A 22,171-nucleotide genomic window follows, 5' to 3' on the forward strand; every position below is an offset into this window, starting at 1 on the left:
ACTTAGCCTGTCTGGAAGTGAACTGGTGTCCCCATACCTCCGTCCCAACATGCTCAGCCTGGTTCTCCTACGTTAGTAAATGGCAACTTGGCAACTTGGCTCTTCCAGTTGCTCAGGCCAGCAACCTTGAAGTCATCCTTGATTCCTCTTTTTTTCATATCCTGCATCTAGTTCACCACCAAATTGTAATAGCAATATCCTGGGTGTGTTCTCAGAATCCTGCTGCTGCTCCCTGGTACAATCCATCTTCGCCTCTCACCTGGACCTGTCTGCCTGCTGCTGGACCTGCTCCTGCCCTCGGTCCTCAGCCCAGCAGCCAGAGTGACCCTTTCAAAAAAGTCTGATCCTCTACTTGGAATCCCCTGGGAGCCCCTCATCTCAGAGAAAAAGCTTAGAAGGCATTTCTGGCTCTCCTGGATCTGGCCCCCCTCCCTCTCTGGCCTCCTCTCTGACCCCCTTTAGTCCCTGCTCCTGCACCCGCAGCCTCCCAGGCGGTCCTTTGCTCGCCGTGCACACTTCTGACTCCGGGCCTTTGTATGCTGTCCCCTGTCCGGAGCACTCTTAGACCCCTTGTCTTGTCGCCCACTCCCTCACCTCTTTTAAGGTCTCTCCTGAGATGCCACCTACCCAGTGAGGCCCACCCCGATTATCTAAAATTGTAACCCCCCCACGTGGTCCGCACGCCGGCCGTTTCCCCACCCGGTGAATGGAACCGCTGCGAGGGCAGGGGTGGTCTGCGCCGTCTGCAGTGCCAAGCACGTGGCCTGGACTGGGCAGGCAGGTGGTCAGTCAGTGTTTCTGGCCTGAGTGAAAAGGCACGCCTGCCCACTGCTGCCTCGCAGATGAGAGGGCTCGGAGCGTCAGGGCCAGGGGACCCCTGGCAGGTGATTGCCGGAGGGGTCCAGAGGTACAGGAGGGGCCGTTTCTTTCCTTCCTTCCTTCCTTCCTTTCTTTCTCTCAAAGATTTTATTTATTTATTTGAGAGACAGAGACAGAGCATGAGCAGGGGGGAGGGGAGAGGGAGAAGCAGACTCCCTGCCAGGCAGGGAGCCTGATATGGGGCTCAATGCCAGGACCCTGAGATCATGACCCGAGCCAAAGGCAGACGCTTAACCGATTGAGCCACCCAGGCACCTTGGAGGCCATTCCTTATGCTTTTCGGTAACATCCATAGAATCTATTTACCGAGTCCTTGCTGTGTACCTGCCCCTGCCCAAAACATTTGCAAGCATTTTCTACTTTGATGTAGCCTCACAAGGTAGATACTGTTAAGATTCTCTTGTCATTTCCATTTTACAGATGAGGGAACTGAGACCCAGAGAGGCTAAGTGAATTGCCTGAGATCACTTAGCTGGGAAGTAGCAGAACTAGGGATAATGGGAGGGGTCAGGAAAGCTTCCCTTGTCTGATCTCACGTATTCCAGCCTTTGAACTCTTACTGACTACACAGAAATGTACTTAATCTGGTCTTCAGTCCAAAAAAAAGGATTAGCATGATCTCCTGACTTTATGTTAATTTACCCAGGCACCCGTGGGGCTTCTCTGGTGAGCGGCCTACAGGTTCGGGCTCCACCTTGCCCCTGCTGGCCGGCTGTCCCACAACAGTCCCTGGGCTCCCGGAGCCACTCACAGGTGTTTTCTGCTGGAAGGAGGAGGCCTAAGTGTGGTTCTGTGGCCCCTCAGCCTTTGGGGCTGCGCGGAGAAAGGTGTTCGGCAGCCTTTGGTGGGGGCTGAGCTCCGAGGTAGGGCTGCAGTGACGTTAGTGGAAACCAGGCTGAGTTTGTGAGTGTTTGCCTGGTTTCCAAAGTGCTCTGGCTGCTTCCGGGCCAGCCCCGTGGCCACACCTGGCCCAGAACAATGGGGAGGAGCAGCGCCACAGGCCAGGGCGGGCAGGCCCGTGCCTTCCCCACCACGGCTCACCTGAGAGTGGTGGTGACAAACACCTCGCTGTATGCCGGGTGCCAGTGCTGATGCTGGTGCGGGCCTCTGCCTTGGCCGAGAAACTGCCAGAGGCCCAGGGAGGCAACCTGGCTCCAGAAAAGGGTTGGCTTCCAGACATTCCCAGGCCTCAAGACCTGGCAGGGTAGCACTCTTTATCATTGAGTCCTGTCCCCTCCCATACTTCCTGAGCAAAGCCTCTGCCCTTGGACTTGTGATCCTGAAGGCTGAGCCTCTTCTATGAAACGGGGTGATCCAACCCACCTCACACACTACTTAGGGACATAGAAATGCTTCCCAAACTAAAGATGGTGATAACACGATAGCGGCCTGATGGCAGACTACAAAGTCGGGCTCAGGGAGGAGCGCTGACCGACCCTGGCCCCTGGGTGAGAGACCACGGTCAAGGCTCCTCCCATTTCTCAGAGGCGGGACTTGCACCTGTGCGGCAGCTGAGAGGTGAGCAGGAGGTGTGTCTGGCCTCACCGCCCAGCCTTAAAGCTGCCCTCTGGTCAGCCTGGGTCCGGCTGTCCTGCTCTCCCTGTGTTTTACATGGTGCCGGGCAAGAGCAGGGAAGCAAGAGGCAGGCAGATGCAGCGCAGGGCTGTGCTGTCTGGAAGGAGCATTTCTCGTGATTGTTCGATTGAAAAGAGCACCAGTCTTGATCATTAACACTCATACAGGTTTTCAGGTTCCCAAGGCCTGCACGCGCATCATCTCATTCAGTCATCCCAACAGTCAGAGCTAGTTAGCTGTGCTGTGCCGTTTTGAGGGCGAGGAAACTGCCTCTCCGGAGAGTGTCTGGTATCTCGCTCAAGATGGCGTTGCTAGTGGTGCCAGCCGTTGTGAGGCTCACGATTTTGGGTTGTCCTGCTACTTTTCCTTGGGGTCTGGGCTTGGCAGGAGTGACTTTGGGGCCAGGTGGGTTACAGAAGGAAGGAAAGGAACAGGATCCTGAGCTGGGTGCCTGACACATACTGTCACAGGTGGTCTCGCCAGGTGGTTGTCCCCCACTTCTACTTTGTGAGTGGGGTCACTGAATCCCAGACAGGCTAAGTGACTTGCCCAGGAGCATGGAGCAGATAAGAGCTGGAGCTGACCCAGCCGAGAGCTCCGGTCAGCCTCACGCCAAGGGCTGTACTCTTTGCACTGGCCTTGGCTTTAGAGTCATTTGTTTTCCTTAAAAATTCTAACCCCCCTCTTCAGTTTTCTGCTACTTTGGCAGTTCTTAATGGGCAGTAATGAGTTTGTTTACTTTTGCTTTCTCGATATTTATTCAACTAATTACACCCCAAGAGAAATAACCCTCCCCAGCATTCTAGCCATCTTAGGCCTGGAGAAGAACTCCATTGCAATCCAAGCAGTGCTCCTCAATTTCTTCCTCTGACCAACAAAGAAAAGCAACTCCAACTGTTTTCCTTGGCTTCAAAATGAAAATAAAACGATTCTTGAAATTGCTTTTCCACATTGTATTGTGAGGAGTTTCCATTATGTGCGGGTTTCCCTCCCCACAAGTGGAGCTGGTGTGACCAAGCCACGTGACCGCGCCTGCATATGGGGAGGCGGCCTCCCCTGGGCTTGGGTCCCACCCAGCCTCTGGTGTGCAGCCCGGAGCGTCCCTGCTTGGCCTGGTGCAGTGAGGCCACACACCGTGTGTCCACGTCCCACTCACGGCACCACAACCCAGGTATGGGGCCACTTTGTGGGAAGAATCGTTTTTATAAGATGGAGCTTTGTATCATGACCCGCAGCAGAAGCTGGTACTGCCAGGGGTTAGGAATGACAGAAATTCAAACACTCAGGAGGATAACTACAGTCAGTTGTCATTGTGACTCAAACACTTTATAAACGTGATCTTACTTATTCCTCCCAACAACTTCAGGAGGGAAGCACTGTTATTTCAGGGCTGCCATGCATGGTGGCCCAAGTTGTGCACTATGCAACTCTAGGGAGCACAACTCACATTCAACAATCTTTGTAGTTTGGGATATTTATATTACAGCCCATTTTCTGATACCCACAAAGTGCTTTTAAGACTAACAGCAGGGCTGACAATTACCCCATTTTCAGGTGAGGAAACTATTGAGATTCTAAGACCATGAGTCATTTTGCCCACAGTCACCAAATTACTAAGTAGTGGAGCCACTAACAGAACCCTAAAATATACCGTGCTGAATATATGGAAAGAAAAGTGCTGGAGTGACAGGACACTCAAAAGAGATTGCTCTCTGACCCCCACAGGCCAGGGGAGAACAGAAGAGCTCCTGGGATCCTCAGGAGAGCTGACCCCAGGAAAACCTCTGGATTCAAGCCAGCTCTCACAGTGTCACCCACCTAGGCTAGAGTCCCATGTGAGGGCCTCTCAGAATCCGCCCCTGCCTCTGTTGCCAGCTCTGCCCCATCGTCCTATTATCATACAAGGCTGAGGATGAGCCCAGACCAGAGGCCCTGCAGGAGGCCTGGGAAGTGGGCCCCCGCCAAGGCAGTGCAGGCCTCTGGAGCTGCCACCTGCCTCTGAGTGTGCCTGGCTGGCCCCTGGCGTCTGGCTTTGGGGAAGCTAGCAACTCGACCTCTCCTTGAACAAGTCTGTTGGACCTGAGCACAAATCATGATTGTTAAGGCAACATCAGGACCAAGAAGAAAAAAATCAAAACTTCAAAGTTGACAGCTTTTCCTACTAAGGCTGTTGGGGATGTATAGTGTACCAGTGGGGTGGTACCCAAACCAACTGGTGATCCAGGATGTGGGAGGGATCTAGATCAAGGAAAATTCCAGAAGGGGCCCCAGAGGGCCCAGCTGACCTTATAACCAAAAGCATAGATAACAACAGTCCTTGTTTGTTTGTGGTAAACTCACCATGTGCCTGGTGTGCCCTTTCTCACTGGCACTTCCAGGCCCGTGCATAAGGTTGCCCCTCCGCTGAGGCCCGTTATCTTACGTAATTATGAATAGCACCCCCTCTTCCTTTCAAAAGTGTCCCGATTGGGTACCAAATTGTATGGTCCCTTTACACCAAGGAGAAGAGAAATATTATTTGCATTTTGCGGGAGAGTAAACCCAAGTCCAGAGAGGTCCCTTGTCTGAGGTCCCTTGTCTGAGGTCCCTTGAAATAAATGTCAGGACGGGATTCTGCTGTCAACTGCAGTGCCCATGCCCTCACTTCCTCCGAGATTGTCTCTCTGGCCAGCACGAACAAACAAAAGGTGCTTGTCTGTGGGCTTCATGGCCAGGATGCAGATTGCTTCTCAGTTGCTGTTGACTAAATCAGTAGAAATGGCTTTCAGGTCAGTACAAGGGGGGGTTTTGTTGGATGTTAGAAACAGCTTCTTGATTATCCAAGTGGCAAGACCCCAAAATGGGCATCTAGGATGAGCAGTGGCGTCCTCACCTTAGAAAACCCGAAGGAACTGTGCCTCGCTTGTCCTAGGTGATTCACCGCTAGCCTGGGGGCCAGGGAGGGAACAGCCGCATCTCCAACTGCCATCCCCTCCCAGCCTAGGATCCTGTGATTCATTCCCCACCAGAAGGCCGTGTGGGCACCCAAGGAGTCTGGAGCCAGTTCCCAGACCCTGCCAGCTCAGCTCTCATAAGACCTTCAAATGAGCCATTTGTTCATCTCTCCAGCCTCCCATCCCCTAGCCTTCCCCTCCAGCCAGTCATCGTGCACTGTGACAGCCCCGGTCTGGCCCTGTCATGGGTGGTGGGAACAGAGGCAGGAGCCAGACAGGCAGGCAGTGTTGGATCCGACCCATTTACCTGGGAGAGTAGCAGTGTGGGGGTTGAATCTGCCTGATGCCCTGGGCTCTCATCCTTCTGCCTCTGGGGAGGAGATGGCTCCAGGGGAGGGCTGACTGAGTTCATGGAGGAGGTGGGTTGTGGTCATACTGTGAGATCATAGGGCAAGGCGGGATGTGGTTAGGCAGTGGGGAGCTAGTTGCCTTTGCCAGGGGGGACAAGGATGCTGCTGTTACTTTTTCATGATGCGTTATTTGGGAACCATTTTGAGATTCCCCCAAAGCCTGCGCACTGAGCCCTCTGTGCCAGGAGCCCCAGCCAACAGAGCCGAGGAGGGGAAAGTCTGCGGAAGCCATGTCAGAGCCCGGCTTCTGAGTTGGCTGCTGCGTTTCCGGCAATGCCTGGTTTGCTCTGGAGCCTGGGAACTGGGCAAGCCTCAGATGAGAGGGAGAAGCTGGGGATGGGGCAGACAGTGCTGCCCCACAGTGGCTTCCTGGGGACTGTGGGCCTGGCCTGGAACTGCTTTTCTAGGCCAGGCCAAGCGGTTAGCACCTAAGGCCACCTCGGCCTGTTGGCATGGACTCATCCCTTGAGCACCGGGACAAGCACATTCTGTGCCTACCTCTCAGATCCCAGTAACTCTGTGAGGTTGGGCCTATGATTATTTTAATCTCACAGAAGAGGAGACAGAGGGAAAGGATGAAGTCACTTGCCCAGGGCCACAGGGCTACCAAGTGGTGAGGCCAGGCCTGGAAACAAGTTTGTCTACCCCAGAGCCAGGTTTCTTACCCACACAGTCCTAACTGGCCCCCCTGCCTTTGGGCCCTCGCTCCCCTGCCCTCCAGGGTGCAGGCGGCTCGAGGCCCGTCCGTCTAAGGCTCCAGCTGGTGGTGTTGGTGTCCTGCTTTAGGACAGGGCCTCTGTGCTCACGCTCAGGCTCCCTGCCGCTCTGCACATGCTCTTCTTTTTGCCCCAGTGCCTTTCCCCATGTCGTGCCTGAGGCACACATCTATCTCCCTCTCTCACTTGACCTCCCAGATCCACTTCCCGGTGAAGCCACCGTCCACAGTGAGGCCCCCTTCCCCCTCTGCCCCCAGGAGCAGCCGTGCACCTATCACAGCACCCATCACAGCACCCCAGACCAACCTCATCTGGTTGTGCACCCCAGACGTGAGCTGCTAAAAGTGGGGTCAGGGTTTCCCCTCCAAATACCCGAAAGCCAGAATGGCACTTCAAGGGTTCCATTCATTGCATGTATTTCCCGAGCATTTCCCCTGTCCCAGCCACATGCTGGGGCTGGAGACAGAGCAGGAACGGGGTAGGTCCCTGTTCTCAAGAGGCCCAGGGTGGTTGGCGCGACAGAGAACAGAGGGGATGGTGATCAGTACCTTGGCAGCTCCAGCTGGGGTGAGGATTGGGGTGGGCACAAGGTGGGAGTAGAGGCACCCCAGAGGGGCCTTGGCTCGACAACACAGAGGGGAACTATGTGGCACCATGGGACCGAGAGGCTTGTTTGTCAGGGTCTGAGGCTTGCTTGCTTCATTCATTCATTCATTCATTCATTCATCCATTCCACACATCCATTCTCTGCCCAGCCCCGAGTCATGGAGGTCCCGCAGTGACTGAGAGATACCAGCTTTCCCTTGTGGAGGTTGGACTGGGGCGGCCTCAGGCAGGATTTGGGTCTTTCCTGGAACTGAACTGTTCCTCAGGTGCTTCTGAGAGATAAGGACAGACTTCCCTCTGGGCTCCCCCCACCCTTTAAAGAGAGAGAGAGAGGCAGAGGGAGATAGAATTCCAAGCAGTTTCTACGCCCAGTGCAGAGCCTATTCAGGGCTCCATCCCATGACCCTGAGATCATGACCTGAGCTGAAACTAAGAGTCACACGCCCAACTTAGCCACCCAGGCTCTCCCTCTCTGGGCTCTTCTTGGGGATCTTGTGCCTGCCTTTCTGGAGGACTAGGCAGCAGGAGGAGGCTGAGGCTCTGGGGCTGCTGGCCCCAAGACAGGCCGGTTGGTTTCGCTAGAGAACAGACCTAACACAATAGCTTGATTGTGAGAGGCCTGACTCCCCCCACCCAACATGTGAACATTTCTGTGATCAGGATGTGTCTTACAATTGATGTAACAGAACATTGTAAAGTTTTAACTGCCGCCCCCCACCCCAGGCTGTCGTTAAATCCGTCATATGGTTTACAGTCAATATTAGGGAATACGGTTTTGCTATAGAAACTACTCTTGGCATGAGTTTCTGATGTGACCTATCTATCACCACAAACTCCCAGTTGCCAGTGGCTGAATAACTCTTCTATTTGGGGGTATTTTATATAAATTCACGTAGAAGAATGCTATTCAATGAAGTGATTCATTCTTAAGATTTCCCCAGTGTGTCTATCCCGGATGGCAGTGGGCTGGGGTAGGAGGAGTCCAGATCTGGGTTTGAATCCTCGCTTTTTGGAGGAACGTTGGCAGAGGTGCTATAACCTCTGAGCCTCAGTTTCCTCCTGTGTAAAATGGGGACAGCACCACTCATTTGGTGCCCTGTGCCCCCTCGTCACAGGTCTCTTACTGTTGTACATCTGTGTGATTGCTAGATTCACCTTCTGCCTCCTTGCAGTGGGCCCTGAGCCCCACCAGCAGAGCCCCTCCACATCTGACTGCTGTCCGTTGAGACCACTTCGGGTGAAATGGGCTATGATTCAGAGAGGCCTGAAGCTGGATGTGCCTGCCTTGGGCAGGCTGCTGCCGTTCGTTCTAAGGTAGCTACCGGTTGCTGCCTCCCTGATGTGGTCAGAATTGCTCGAGTGTGGCAGCGCAGACCGTGAGGACCTGCACGCTAGTCCTGCAGCCTGCAGACTCTCCAAGTAGGGACATAGGAAACACATGAATGGTATCTCAGACACATAGGTGAAATTTGCCCGAGGCTCCGCCCCACTGAGCCGGTGCCAGGGTCCCATGGTGCCGTGTAGCTGTGCGGAGGCTCATCTGTAAGAAGGGGTGGATAAAGCCTGTTCTGTGTCAGAGAGAGGCCTCTTTCCCATCCAAGTACTAACCAGGCCCGACCCTGCTTAGCTTCCGAGATCAGACGAGATCGGGCGCGTTCAGGGTGGTATGGCCGTAGACGAGAGGCCTCTTTCACAAGCAGGTGATGCATCAAAGGCAGGTACACATGGTTTGCAGATGGCGTGGTGTGAGCATTCGGTAGGACAGCAGCCAGAACGGACTTGGCTGCTGGGGAACCCAGTGACGGGGTCAGGAAAAGAGAAGTCAGGATACCTTGACCAGGGCAGTGGAGTGAGGAGGGGAAAAGTATAGACTTTGGAGCCAGGCTGACCAGGTTTCAAGAACCGCATCATCGCCAACTGTGTCACCTTGGGCAAGTTACTTAACCTCTCCGAGCCTTAGTTACCTCATCTGAAAACTGGGATGCTAAAACTGGCACCTGCCTCCTAGGCTTGTGTTGAGGATGAAATGAGACAATGCATGTGCTTCCTTAGCTCAGCCTGTACTTAGTAAATCACTGTGGGATGGAGAAATGACTTAGTTGCTCTGCCCGTGAACTTAAAGCAATACTGTGCATTCCCCTCCTGGGCCATGTGTTTTACACATTTTGCCTGTTTTACCATGGCTGCCTTTATTGAGTAGTAATTGATCTAATTTTTGTTAGGCAGGCCTGTGACGTCAGTCAGACAGGGCTACCTGGAGAGCACAGTGAGCCACTGTAGTTCCCGCCTGGAGCTGGGAAACCTGCAGCTTCTGCGGCCCCAGAGTCCTGTGCCAGAGACGTGCATATCTAATGAAATGCTCTCCGGAGTTCAGGGAATCCACTGTGACCTGTGGACCCACAGGAGAGAAGCTACTGTCCTAAGCTAAGACACACCAGCGTTGGCCTCCATATGGTCAGAGGTGGTGATGGAGGTGGGGTTTGGGGGAGGAGTCCTTGCGTCCCCCTCTACGGCCCTCGGACAGGCCCGGTGCTCGTCTTCCTGCGGCATGGAGTTAGCTCACTTTCCTCACTACTGCCGTTCTGGCAGGAGCCTGACGGGCAGACGAGGAGTGCCCGTGTGGGTGGTGAGGATACACCCAGGGTCCCCTTGGGTGGAGGGTGTCTGCACCCTCTGTTAGCGTGGACTTCAGGGACCTGGATGTGTTGCAGTTCCCTCCAGACATAAAGGCCCCCTCCGTTCCTGGGAAGACCCCCCCTCACTACATGGGCGGCAGTAGTGGCCACCACGCTGGCTCACCTGGTGGGATTTTCTGACAGCCCTCCTGGGTTGTCCAGCACAGAGAGAATCTGGGTACCTGCGACTTCGATTGTTACGGGTTTGATACTCCGTGCCTAACTTTTTCTGAGGGTTTGCCTCACGGCAGGTGCTGTGCGAAGGCACTCCCGGGCATGATCCCATGTGTTCCTCCTAGAAAGCAGTGGAGTGTGGCTCAGAGTGCTGGGTTCAAGTTCCGGTGCTGGCGCTTACTAACCCTATGGCCTTGGGCACATCCCCGAACCTCCGTTCCTCAGCTTCCTCCCGTAAAGGTGGGGACAAGGGGGGTGAACAACAGTACCCTGTTGCAGGATGGCTGTGAGGGTCCCGCGAGCTGGTAAGCATCTGGCCCAGGGTGAGTGCAGTGTGTTGGCCGTTGCTAAGAGACAGCTGGTATCATTCTCCCATTTCGCAGAAAAGGAAACAGGTTTCAAGAGACTGAGTGCCCTGCCGGGGTCCCGGGACTGCTGAGTAGAGGAGCTAGGATCTGAAGCTAGCTCACAAGCACTACCTTACTCTGCCTTACCGTGGGAGAACGCATGTGGGGAGCATTCGGCCAGCTTCGGAAGTGGCATTCTCGGCTTTCCTCAGAGCCCTGGTGAAAGGAGATCCTTTTCTGAGTAACCGAACTGGCCTCTGGGAGCTCTCATAATCCCACAGCAGAAGCAATAGCTGACCCGTGACACACATATCACAGAAGGAGAAGGGAGGGATCAGTGAAGAATTTCTGTTTGGAAATGTTATCTAATGCTGAGTGCTTTCAAGGGACTCGGAATGTGGAGCCGGCGCTGTACCCCCTGCCGGGTGCCGGGGAAGACTGGTCCTTCCCTCTTTCAGTGCCACAGACAGCCCGCTGGAGACCTGGGTTCCCGTCCGGTGCTGGGCGGGATCAGGCATCTGTGGACATGCAGGGAAAGCCGGGGCAACGCTTTGCCCCAAGCCACGGTGACGGAACCCTCTAGCTGGTGTGTCCCTTCCAGCTCCGGATCCCTTTGGTTCTCTCCTCTCCAGCTGAGGGGTGGGCAGAGGCTGCTGGGCTCCAGGGAACTTTCTGAACAAGGGCTCCCGGCTCTGGCAGGACAGTGTTTGCTTTTGCCTCGGCATAGGGTCTAGGCAGAGTGCATAGGAACCCAAAACTTCAAAACGTCTTCCCATGTCCTTGGGCTACCCATGTCCCCCTAAGCACACACCTACACGCAGGAACGCGCTCACGCACACACCCCAGCTGCTGGGCCGTGCCCAGGAGCCGCCTTCCTTCACCCCAAAGGCTCTTTGTCTGCGGCACAGTAGGGCTTACAGAGGAAGCTCTCAAAGCCCCAGCCCGTGGTCTCATGCCCCCAGAACACCACCCTCGGCCCAGGTGTCCGCGGTCTGCCCCAGCAGTGACTTTTTTGGCTCCAGACGAAAGCAAGAGTGACCCCCTCTGGGGTGCAGCTGCACACACCCCCAGCTGGAGGGGTCAGGGTTCTTGAACCCCCAGACATGGGGCCAGCTGCTGCCTCTTGCCCCGTTGTCCCTTGGTGCCACAGAGCTGGCCCCTTACCTCGTCACTCCTGCTAGACTCCCCGGGGCAGCTCCTCACGTGCTCTACCCCAGCCGTCAGCAGGGCAGCCTGTCCATGGCCTCCAGGAGGGGTCCCCGAGTCGCAGGCCGGACTGGCTGCCGAGCAGCCCTGCCTCACTGGCCTCTGCTTGCTCCGCGGTGCTCCACAGCCAGTCTTGGGCCAGGGGTGGGGTGGGGGCTGGCCAGGGGTCCTGCTGGGGCTGCTTACAACCTGCCTCCTCTCCCAGCAGGGGCCGGCGGCTGCCTCGGTGCCATGCTCTGCAGGTCAGGGACTCAGGCAGCACTGCTCAGGGCTCCGGGTCCATCCTCAGGCCGTCAGCAGCAGCCTCATTTGAACTCCCCACTCCTTTGTGGAGCCTTTACATGCCGCCGGAGGAAACTGTGAGCACAGCCTGACCCTGGTTGGCTGCAGGCACTTCTCTCCACCCACCAGTGCAAGAGGATCCCCCAGGCCCCAGAAAGGCTCCGGGCCTCCCCTCAGCCCCAGACAGAGGCGGGCCGCCTGGTGATGTCACACTAACTCCAGCCCCAGCTGGCCTAGCCCCTCCCGCCCCAGCCCGCTTACGCGGCCCTCCTCCCCGGCCCCCTCCTTCCCTGGCACGAGCAGCTGGGCCGGCTCTACTCCCTGGCCTGCCCGCCACTCGCGCGCTCTGCCGAGGCAGACGGCTTCCCCTCTGACTCAGGTGATGGGTCTGGATCTGCTCTAGCTGCGCAGGCAGCAGGTCCTCCCCCCGGCTGGTTCCCTCATCCCTGCCCTGCCCCACAGAGCCCCAGGTGAGCAGGGGGGACAGCCCCGGACAGATGGCTTCTCCCCATGGGTGCCCTTCCTAGAGGCCTCTCTCTCACCTCTAAACCCCGGGGAGGGAGCCCAAGGCTGTGCACAGAAGCCAGCGGGATCTGTGCTGAAGCTAGCAGGAGGCAGTGGCCCGAGACACGGGAAACACCACAGGCTGGCGGGGGTGGGGGCTGTGCATGGGAGAACCGCCTGTCACTTACCACCTAGAGGCCTTGATTAAGTCACTTCACGGTTCTGGCATCCCTTTCATGCGTCAGTAAACGAGCCAGGGCCAGTGATCTAGCTTCATGGATTCCGCGGTATCACGCCGGGGAGGAGCGCCCCAGCGGGCTGGACTCAGCACTCGGGAGGCGGGCAGGCCGGGACCACACTCCCAGAACCTCTGCGATGACCTCCAGACCTTCGAGGACCCGTGATGAGAGGCCCCAGCACGTGCTGGTCTGTCAGTGAGGTGGAGCGCACGAGCGTTCACAGAGTCAGAGCAGAAGGGAGAAGACCGCGCCGGAGCCCCGTGAAGTGAGCAATCCTGCGGACACACGTGTCAGCACCGCGGGCAGACGGGGGAGGCCAGCAGGTACCGGGGCGGGAGCGGCGGGGTGCAGGTTTGTGTCTCTGCCTGGGCAGCAGCTGTGTGAAATACTGGTGGTGACCCTTCCTCTTTAGAGAAGTTTAGTGATGATGGCAGTGATGACGCTCGAGTGCAGATCGGGAGAGAAGCTTCGGTGGGATTCTCCTTACCATCAGACATAGCGCACTGTGTTGCTGGGCCCCGGGCAAGCACGTCCACTGTGGTCCTCTGCTCCTCAGGACTGCCCCTCCTGTGTCAGCTGGGAGCAAACTCTGCTTCTCGCCTCAGCCCCTCCCAGACTGCTCAGACGAGCTCCCTTTGTCATCTGTCGGTCCTGTTCCTTTTTAGAAGGCGAGTCTTCACCAGAAGACCACAGTAGCTTACAGGTGACAACATTAGCCAGACGGTCAGGTTGGACAGTGTGCCACCCATGACCACCGTAGGGGTGAAGGCGCCCGCCCACTCTGGAGGGTCCCTGTGCGTGGGCTGCACAGAAGCCGCGGGAGGCTGGGGACTCAGGCGCAGCAGAGGCACATAGGCTGGAGTCGATCCTTCCGGAGCGGCCCCCTCGTCAGCCTGGAGGCTGGCATGCTTCCTTCTCCTCCCCTTCCTCCTCTGTCTCGCATGTGTCTTCTCCAGGATGTGTTTATTGGGAACCTGCTCTGAGCTGACACCAGGAAGTCAAAGTTGCTCTCCTCACAGAGCTTGTAGTCAGGAGGGGAGACAGACAGACAGACCCATGAGAAGTGCTAGGTGCTAAGCAGATCTCTCAGCAGGAGGCTGGCTCAAGCCGGGCAGTCGGGGCAGGCTCCCCGAGCGTGTGGTCTTTCCGCTGAAGCCTGACGGACGGGTAAGAGTCAGCAGGTGCGAGTTGGAGAGTCGATAGTCTGGGTAGAGACAATAGTGTGAAGGACCACGTGGCAGATGGCTTTCTTGAAGATGGGCCCAATAATCTCCTAGTCCAACACGAGACCTTGACACTCGTCCCAGTGAGACGTAGGGTCTCTGTCCCCTCCCTTTGAATCCAGGTGGGTTTGTGACCTCCTTACAACCGGTGGAATGCACTGGAAATGACACTACCTGCTATCCAAGCCTGGGTGAGACGAGGCGGTACAGCTTCTGCCTTGTTCACTGGGAAACTCTCTTTTGAGCCCCGAGCCAGGCTAGACCCTGGGAAGTCCAGCTACCTGCAAGCTGCTGTGCAGAGGCCCGGGGTGACACGGGTCCCAGCTCACAGCCGGGAGGTCCAGCCCCCAGCCCTGAGTCAGCTCCTGCTGGAGTCTTCCTGCCAAGGCCCCAGGCATCGGACACAGGCATCGGACACCGTTCTATAGCTGAATCCTTGACCCACAGAATCCATGAGGATAGGAAAATGGTTGTTTAGGCTGTTGAGTTTTGATGGTAATTTGTTAGGCAGCAGTAATAACTGGAACAATTATACGGGAGTATAATTGAGTATAAGAACTCCTGGGAGTTCTTCCCAGGAGTGCATTTGTCTGAGGAGAGACAGGGAGCATGGCGGAAGACGAGGCCTTTTTGGAGGTGGGACTTGATCCAAGGACAGTGGGAAGCCACGGAAAGTTTGAGCAACTTGCTTTTATTTCTGAAAGGCCCCATTAGTTGTTGAGTAAAGACTGAGTTGGCAGGAACCATAGACAAGTCACCTGGAGCTGGTGGGCGATGGTTGCAGCCATCCTGGTGAGAGAGGCAAGTGGAGGCGATGGGACTCACTGGGTCAGAGGGAATTTCCAGGACCCACCCTCCTGCAGAACAGGTGCAGCTCAGCTCCTGGATTACTAGAGCAAATTTGCTTTCACAATTCACAGTTCCTAGGATCCCATCAAGTGGGAGAGAACACCAGGATGGCCTCGTCCTATCCATGTTTGCATATCCCTCACCTTTGAGGTGGCCTTGGGCAGTCGAGGATGCTTCTGGAGAGCTTGAGTTGTGCAGTCAAATTCTGCTTCTACCACTCAGCTATAAGCCTCACTGTCCTCAAACGTAAAATCGAGATGTTACAAGGACTTAACCTGATGGGGCTGTTGAGAAAAATGAATAAGATGGCAACACACTAAGTGTGATGTGTACCGGCTAGTATATGGTACCTACTCAGTGTTGGCTGCATTAATCCCCATCGCCTCCTTTCCTGGGCTCTGAGTTCCTGGAGCACCGGAGCACGTGTGGGTGTGGGCCACACAGAGCTCTCCTTCTGTGCAGCCTGGTACAGAGGAGTGAATAATTGAGTTCCTGGCTGGGGAGGATGAGGAGCTGTGGCTCAGCGTCTAACAGACCTGGGCTCAGATCCCCACTCTGTCACTAACCTGGGCAATCTCCTCTTTCTCTCGCAAACTTGGTTTTCTCATTAAGAAAAATTTTTAAAAAATGATACTGCCGATTCCTTAGGGTGTGAGAGGACTGAGCGATATGATGCACCTAAAGCATAAGGCGTGGCATTAAGCATTCAGTGGCTGCCCAGGAAACGGGGCCGTTGCTCTTCCTGCGTCCAAACACCTCTCCGCTCTTCCTTGCCAGGCGCCTAACTTCAGCTTGGAATCCCTGTGACCTCCTTGAGAAACACCCTTCCCACATTTCCAGCTGCCTGTTGGACCAAAGTATCATGTGACCAAAGCACATGAGGAGAAGGGAATCTCCCTTTCTTTTTTTACACTTTTTTTGATCAGGATGTTTTTCATCCTGTGTGAGGTTTACATGGTGGCAGAACACAAAGACGCTTAATTATGTCCCCCAATTTGTTTAAACGATTTCATGTGTTTTCATGTCTTATCACCTTTCTGATAGTTACAATTTTTTTCTCTGTTGGAAATGTTGGGCTCTTCTACTGAGATACTGTATATGGCGGAAGTGCGTGGGCAGTGTGTGTTGTAAAAGGGGGTGCTTAGGAGGGGATGCAGTGTCTCACCAGCATTTCAAGCCTCACAGATCCCAAATTGCCGGTTTTTCCCTTCCCTTCTGTAGTTTTTAAATGCCTTTCCATTGTCTTCTGGCCTACATTGTTTCTGATGAGCAGTCAGATCTCTTCCTTATTACTGCTCCTGGGTATAGTGAGTCTCTTCCCCTCATGTCTTTTTTTTTTTTTTTTTTTTTTTAATTTTTTCAGCATAACAGTATTCATTATTTTTGCACCACACCCAGTGCTCCATGCAATCCGTGCCCTCTACAATACCCACCACCTGGTGCCCCCAACCTCCCACCCCCCACCCCTTCAAAATTCTCAGATCGTTTTTCAGAGTCCTTAGTCTCTCATGGTTCACCTCCCCTTCCAATTTCCCTCAACTCCCTTCTCCTCTCCATCTCCCCTTGTCCTCCATGCTATTTGTTATGCTCCACAAATAAGTGAAACCATATGATAATTGACTCTCTCTGCTTGATCCCCTCATGTCTTTTAAGAGTTCTTTTTCTCTTGGTTTTTAGCAGTTTGTGGTGTGCATAGGTGTGGGTTTCTTTGCGCTGATTCTGTGTGGAGTTCACTGAACTTCTTGGATCTTTGAGTTGACGGGTCTCACTAAATTTGGATGTGTGTAAGGCAATTCAGGGCCATTATTTCTTCTAATATTTCTTCAATACAGTTATCTCTTTCCTACCCTTCTGGAACTCCATTTACACACTTGGTGTTGTCCCACAGGTCACTGAAGCTCCCTTCCTCTTTCTTGCCCTTCCTCCCTCTCTTCCTTCTTTCCTTCCTCTTCCTTTTCCTTTTCCTTCCTGTGCTTCAGTTGGATCATTTCTATTACTTATCTCCACATTTACTGACCTTTCCTTCTACAGTATCTAATCTACGTTAATTTTATCCAAAGTATGTTTTATGTCAGGTACTGTATTTATTGGGGCTAAAATTTCCACTGGTTTATTTTTATAGGACCAATTTCTCTTCTGAGATTCTCTATCTGCTCGTTCATTCTATCCTTCACTTCCTGAAAATCCTGTACATATATTAGCCATTTGAAAGTTCTTTTTTTTTTTTAATTTTTTAATTTTTTTCAGCATAACAGTATTCATTATTTTTGCACCACACCCAGTGCTCCATGCAATCCGTGCCCTCTACAATACCCACCACCTGGTGCCCCCAACCTCCCACCTCCCACCCCCCACCCCTTCAAAATTCTCAGATCGTTTTTCAGAGTCCATAGTCTCTCATGGTTCACCTCCCCTTCCAATTTCCCTCAACTGAAAGTTCTTTTTTTAACTAAGTCCAACATCTAGCTCATCAGTGGGTCTGGTTTTATGGGCTATTATTTTTCTTGAGCATGGGTCACATTTTCCTGCTTCTTCACATGTCTATCATTTTTAAATTGTAAACTGGACTTCTTGTATGATACATTGAGTGACTTTGTATTTTATTGCCTTCCTCTAAAGAATGTTGTGTTTTGCTCTGGCAGGTGGTTAATTTACTGGCATACCCCCTTGGTCTTGTGGAGGTTTGGTATTTAGATTTTGTTCAGGTAGGTTTATTTTGGTTTTGTCCATAGTCCTAGGGTATAACTCTTAGTCCTGGGCTTACTGAGAAGTACGCACTAGGGCATGGTTTCAAAAACCATGTCTCGTCCAGCTTCTGCTGCTTTGGGCTGTTCTCAGGTGCTTTCAAGTAGTTGTTTTGTATATTGTCCGGAGCTTATCATTGTTACCAGCCAGAGAGTTAGTTCAGTACAATCTACTTTTCCATTTTGGTAACTGGAACTCCCCGCATCCCAACTATTCTCCCTCAAACCTCCTGTATTCCCCCTGCTTTCAGTGCCCTTGATAAACCTAGACAGCTGGTTCTTTATTCAGTTCTCTGCCCTTCCTGCTCTTGGTCATAGTCTGTTGGGAAATACCAGCCCCAAGAAGTCATAGATTGATTCAGCTCAGTATACCCACCTGGGCGCTGAAGAAATGTGTTGTCCCCACAAGTCTTGTTAGATAATCTTATGTAGCTAATTATGATATGCTAGGCATCAAGCTCAACATTCTATAGGCATCATTGTTTCCTCCTCTCATAACCTATGAAGGAAGTATTACCATTCTGTTCTACTAACAAGAAGACTGAGGCTTATCGAAGTAAAGTTCCTTGCACCAGGCCACACAGCTAGGAAGTAATGGGACTGGGATTAAGACCCACATCAAAGCAATCAGAAACACAGTTGTCCTGAAAACAAATAACATCTCTTTAATTCTAAGACATTTTTTTCTTATTTTAAGATCTCTGAAATCAGGAGGCTTCTTAAAGTTAACAGCCTGTCAGGGGCTAATTGGCCACACTTTTTCTTTTTTTACTAGAACGTGACACATTTAGTAGTTGATGACTTCAAGGGCAAGGGCAAGATTCAAGGGCAAGGAATTATGGCAGTGTTAGTGATGGGGCTCCATCCAGTGAGGTTAACCCATGGTTAAGGGACAAGGAAGCACATCCCCTCCTCTCCTGGTCAGCCGGTCTTGGAAAGGTCCAGGGGAGTGTCCAGCATCAGGAAGCCTGTGGAGCTGCCAGAAGCCACCCTCCCTCCAGATATAATGCAACAGCTGCCTCTAAGCTAAGACTCAGCCAGCTGGCCCCTCCTATCAGGAGGTGCTGTTGTCAGGTCCTATGACTTGCCGCCCCATGTCTGTCAGGGACATCATGTGTTCCCTGGCCCTGGTAAGAAGTTTGGAGACTCACGTTTATGGGGAGATTCTAAGGCAGTGCTACTGGTTATCCCATACCGCCCAGTGTCACACAGGATGTCCCAGCACATGGAAAGCCCTTTGAGGACATCGTGCTGTTACGTGCTTGCTGGCCAAACAAGTTTGTGTGTTCAGTTCCGAAGTCGCTTCGAGAGCCTGTTGTTAGCTCATGTACGACCCTTTTCATTCCCCCTTCTCGACACACCTGCCAGGAACAGAGTCAGGGTAGCCCGTCTCCTCGAGCCTGGACGTCGCCTAGCAGGCAAACACATTTGCTCTTCAGTCAACAGATATTTACTAAGCTCCATCTGAGCACCAGAGTTTGGGCTCCAGGTCAATGTGCCTAAAGCCAATTTGCTAGGATCTTCAGTTGACTGGTTTTCATTTTGTCGTTCTAACAGCATTTTAAGGAATGTTCGATTGGCCTCATCTGCCCTCTTCTTACTGCAGCTGATGCAGAGGCCTGTTCCCAAGAGGGGAGACGAAAAAGCGGAGGGAGGAGAGATTTTGTTTGCTGGTTTTCTTTGTATTGTCATAACAAAAACTTCACAGAAATTTTCCAAAGCTGTTTAAAATCACTTCATGCTATATAAACATTTTTTAAAATATTTTATTTATTTATTTGAGAGAGAGAGAGAGAGAGAGCAAGAGCACGAGCAGGGGGAGGAGATGAGGGAGAAGCAGGCTCTCCGTTGAGCAGGGAGCTGGATGCTGGGCTCCATCACAGGACCCTGAGATCATGACCTGAGCTGAAGGCAGATGCTTAACTGACTGAGCCACCCAGACACCCCACCTATATAAAACATTTTAAAAATTGCTTTTTGGAACATTGTCTGTGTCAGACAGTGTCAGACTGAGGGCAATTTTATGGCCAGGTGGGGAAGACCACAATCCCCTTCTAGACACCTGCTGGAATTCTCCTGCCTAGGAGCAACCGAGCTGTTGCTGACCTTGCTTATCTCTCCCGGGGCCCGAGAAGGCAGCTGAGCAGATAACTGAGGGCTTCTGGAAAGAGACTGATGGGGTGAGCTTCCCAGACCTGAGGCCAGGGTGGGGGGATGAGGCAGGGATGCTGGTGCCGCAGTGGGGGCAGTGTCATCAGAGAGCCCCGAGCGCACGCCTGGGATGGTCTTGTCCTGGACCCTGGAGCATCTTACTGGAGGACCAGCAGGAAGCAGCACATGGTAAATGTCTGTTGAACGGCTCTGTGGGAGCGCTAGCCTCACGTCCAGGACTTCTGACTCAGCGTCTTGGTGCCGAGGGCAGCAAGAATGCACTTTAGGAGTCTGGCTGGAAGGAGAAGGGAGAGGAGACCCAAACTAAGAAAGACAGCCTCCCTGACAACGCGAGGTTGCTCCCAGACTTCTCAGGGTTACCCTAGACCCACCCCAAGTTGATTCTGGGGGTCCCCTTAACTGCTCCTCTGCTGATCTGGCTCCCAGGTGCCCCCGCCTCAGCCTTTCCCTCTCCCCTTCCCACAGGTCCATCTGTCAGGCAGGTGCAAGAAGGAAGGTGGCACCTGTGCCGGGCACTCGGGGCCGTCCTGCCAGGTGAGGGCAGGACAGCAGAGGGACATCTGCTCATAGTCCACGCGTGGGTGGATGCGGGTGATGGTCACAGTATTAGCCCCCCTCCTCCACACGGCAGGGCCACATCCCAAAGCACTTTGGCATTTGTTACTGCCCTTGGCCTCCCAGCAGGCCTAGGAGTGCGGGGAGGGCAGCGATCATTCCCTTTTGTGGATAAGGAGAATGAGACCGTGACGATGTTATGTTCACTGTTACTGTCATCATGTGTTAAATGTTTACTGTGTACCAGGCGCCGTGCTGGTGTCATTGCCTTATCTTGCCGAAGCTTCCAGCATCTGCAGAGGGCAGGTGTCCAGGCACAGCTCCAGGATGGCTTCTGCCTGCCTGAGGCACTCTGGCTTCGCAAGCTCTTTCCTCCGCTAAGAAATATTCAAAATCATCTTCTATGACTGCACTGGTGTGAAGACAAATACCTTAATATTGAATATTAAGACATTTCCTGACCTAAAATTTCACTTTTTATTCTCATTTTAAAAGAAGTTAGAACATTTTTGTGAGCCCCCCAAAGTACCATGAGTCCTAAGTGCTGTTCCCACTGTGCCTAATGGGTGACTTAGCCCCAACTGCAAGTCCACGCGCCCTCACCCACAAATCCAGAATCCAAAAACTCTAGAAAAATAGCAAGCCTTTTTTCAAAAGGTTGTCTCAAATTCATTTGGTGGCAAAATCCGACTTGAATTGACATGAGGTTCAGTGTAGTCTTTGAACTGCTTAACGTCCCCACCCTCCTGTTTAGGGAGCTGCCCCGACTCTATGAGAGGGTTGGAGGACATGCGGCCTAGGCACCACATCCCATGCTGACACTGTCTGCTCCCTTGTCCGCCACCCAGTGACCCTTCTGCCTGCTCCCTGTTCTCCTCTCCTGGATCGTGAGCTCCTCGAGGACAGGACCATGTCACGTTCATCTCAGGAGTGTGGATAGTAATCATTTCTCCATAAATCCATCATTCCCCTTTTCTTTTCTTTTTTTTTTTTTTAAGATTTTCTTTATTTATTTGACAAAGATCACAAGTAGGGAGAGAGGGAGAGAGACAGGAGGAAGCAGGCTCCCTGCTGAGCAGAGAGCCTGATGTGGGGCTCGATTCCAGGACCCTGGGAACATGACCTGAGCCGAAGGCAGAGGCTTAACCCACTGAGCCACCCAGCCCCTGGATTACCTGCCTCTGTCACAGGGCACACCACAGATTTATAGCTGGGGCCCAAATCCACATGAGTGAGTGATCACGATGAGCCAGTCCCTGGCCAGTCTCTGGAGCTGCTCCCTGGAAGCAGATATGAGGGGGACGTGTGCTGGGGTCCTTGGAGGAACAGGAGACAAGTTCAGGGGAAGGAATAACAGAGATCATGCTGGTTGATGGCTTGTGGGTCGCAGGCTCTGTGCTGTTAGCATCGATTATGTATCCCCCGCAACAGCTCCGTGTGGTAAGAACCATCACTGTCCTCCTTTTTGGGTCGAGGAAGTCAAGGTTAGAGAGCCGAAGGAGGCTGCGCGAGGGTGCGCAGCAAGGGAGAGATGGCGCGCAGGTGTAGCCCCAGGCATGCGGACCTCGGGCTGTGGTCTCCCCTGGTGCCACCAGGGTTGTCCCTAAACTAGGTAACGATGGGGCGGATGGGGGCAGGAAGGAGGCTGCTTTCAACAGGGCGCTCAGGAGAGTTTCTGAGAGGGAGGCTCATGTGAGCCGAGGCCCTGGTGACAGGAAGGAGGCAGCCATGCAAAGGGAACAGGGCATGGAAAATCTGTGCAATTGGCCTAGCTGAGGAATGGGAAAGCCACTGTGACCAAGCAGCAGAGACAAGCAGGAGAGGGGAGTGGGGGGTGGTGAGAGGCAGGTGAGGCAGGCTGGGCAGGTCCTGTAAGGCCCTCCATGCCGGGTGAGGCCATGGGGTTTTATTCAGAATGCAGTGCAGCCCCCTGGAGGGTTGCAAGCAGGGAAATGTTATGCTTCGATTTGCATTTTCTCAGGTCCCTCTTGGTGCTGGGTGGGGAATGGTCCAAGGGGGAAAGAATGGAACTGGGAAGACCATTAGGAAACCTGAGAGGCTATCCAGATGAGAAACTAGGGG

At 53.5% G+C, this 22,171-nt stretch overlaps 2 protein-coding genes across 16 annotated transcripts in view; one reads left to right on the forward strand and one right to left on the reverse strand.

Annotated features, from left to right (window-relative positions):
- The window catches only part of ANGPTL2 (angiopoietin like 2), a 35,161-nt gene extending 23,183 nt beyond the window's left edge, over nt 1–11,978 (reverse strand). The window contains exon 1 of the mRNA XM_047701147.1: nt 11,480–11,978. The gene's annotated coding sequence lies outside the window, so the exon portion shown is untranslated. The remainder of the gene's footprint in view (nt 1–11,479) is intronic.
- Nucleotides 1–22,171, forward strand: part of RALGPS1 (Ral GEF with PH domain and SH3 binding motif 1) — a 275,034-nt gene that overhangs the window by 165,025 nt on the left and 87,838 nt on the right. The gene's annotated exons all lie outside the window — the stretch shown is intronic.

The sequence above is a fragment of the Lutra lutra genome, chromosome 13, assembly GCF_902655055.1.
Source record: "Lutra lutra chromosome 13, mLutLut1.2, whole genome shotgun sequence".
NCBI classification, from domain to species: domain Eukaryota; kingdom Metazoa; phylum Chordata; class Mammalia; order Carnivora; family Mustelidae; genus Lutra; species Lutra lutra.